Raw genomic sequence first — 2000 nt, forward strand, 5'->3', positions numbered from 1 at the left:
TCTTCATCCCCATTTCTTCAACTCAGAGAATTTGCAGACCTATCTCTCAGTCCCCCCCTCCCTGTATTGGACATTCAAGGCAGTAAGTTAAGGTCACTTATGTTTGTTTCCTGTCTCTCAAGGATCACTTTCCTTTGCTATTCATCATCAGTGTCTTGAAAACTATTTTTTCATGTATTTTGTCTGATATTACTTCTGTTTCAGAAGGAAAGGTAAATGTGGTCCTTGTTACTCCATCTTGTCAGAAGCAGAAGCTAGAACTTTTTAAAGGCATGACTGAAGCTCAAGCTTGAAAACAATATCCTATAAATTTGAAGTGCCATCCTTCTGGTTACAGTATACATCCTAAATCAGGAGTCATCACATGGGGCTATAACCCCAATAGACAGAATAAATGAATTTGGAAAACAAACTATAGAAGTACAAGTAGCTTTTCTTATACTTGTTGACTCATTTGGGGCATTTGCTTCTCATTCCCACAACTTTGGGTCCTAGAGGTATGGAGATGTAGGTTATTTCTACCGGGGTACATTGCAAAAATCTTTAAAATCTTAAGTTACGGCTCCCATCCTGTTACTTTGGGTTCCTTGTGTGAAGCAACTAGTATTTTAAAAAAGTTTACACCATCCTGGTGGTGACAATTGATCATGATTATCAAGAAGAGGTGAGACTGTTCTATATATAATGTTGTCAGGGAAGAATCTGCATGGCAAATGGATAGTTCACCAGACCCATTCTTGATATTCTTCTCCCTAAATTTCACAGTAAATTAACAAGCAAAATAGTAGCCATAGTCTGAACAATTTGGAGGTTAAGATCCCTCAGGGATGAGGATATAGATCAAAAGAATTCAGTGATAATTTGAATGTGAGGTATTAAAAAGATTTAAGAATAACTATAAGATTTCTGGCTTAAGTATCTGGAAGAATGGAGTGGTATTTCCTATATTAGGAAGGATATTGAGGGCAATAGATTTCACAGAGGATCAGAAGTTGAGTTGCAAACATGTTACTTTGAGATACCTACTAGATATTGAAATAGATCTTTCAAGTAGGCAATTGGAATGAAGACTGGTATTCAGAAGAAGTTTGGAAGTTGCTTAAAATTTCATTCCAGAAAGACAAAGAGACTTCCAGAGTGCTGCTTGGATTGTGTCTGTCTCAAACAGTACAGGGCAGGCCATATTTGGGAAGCCAGAACTCATCTTCATGTGGCATCTGCCCCTTATTTGCTACATCTGCACTCATATTTTCCTGATCACAACCTCTCCCTTTTCCCTTGCCTCCTACCACCCTTGACTTTTCAAGGGAACTATTACAAATATTCTTTCCAGAAAGTATTCTTTGCCCATTTTGGGTGTCTAAGAAGGCCTGTGGTGATGGCTCTGAGCCGAGGCATTTTTCTAAGAAAAAAACAAAGGGCTTCCTCAGGCATAGTGTCATTCAGCACAGAGAAAGTTGTTCAGAAACAAAACAGAGCAAAACAACCTCCCTCTCCATCCTTTCTCTTCCTATAACATCTTTTCTCTTCTTTCCTTACTACCTACCACTGTACAGCTCTAATATCATTTCTTCAAAAATCTGTTGAAATCTACTGGGAGGTTTTCACATCAAGCCATGGCCATCAGATCTCTGCATTTCAGTCCATTGGTGGAAAGACTGAGACCTGAGCAGGGTTTCACAGGCCTGAGCTTCAGTCTTTCAGCATCCGTGAAATGAAAGATTTGGACTAGATCATCTCGAAGGACCTTTCCAAGTCCACAATTCTATTAACTATAAAATAATTTAAATGAGTCAAGAAATTTCAATGTTAATTTGAACCAAATGCAAAACTAGGCATAGTTTATATCGAGCTCTAATTATAATTATCTAAGAACTGGATTAGCAACCAGAAGATTCTTGGCACTCCTGGCATCAGCAACAATGACCTTTTAGCTTTGGCAAGTAACCTGAAATGTAGTCTCTAAAGAAATAAGCAAGAAAACATTTATCTACCTCAGG

Source organism: Hyaena hyaena, unplaced genomic scaffold, assembly GCF_003009895.1.
Source record: "Hyaena hyaena isolate Hyena2069 unplaced genomic scaffold, ASM300989v1 scaffold_1004, whole genome shotgun sequence".
Classification (NCBI taxonomy): domain Eukaryota; kingdom Metazoa; phylum Chordata; class Mammalia; order Carnivora; family Hyaenidae; genus Hyaena; species Hyaena hyaena.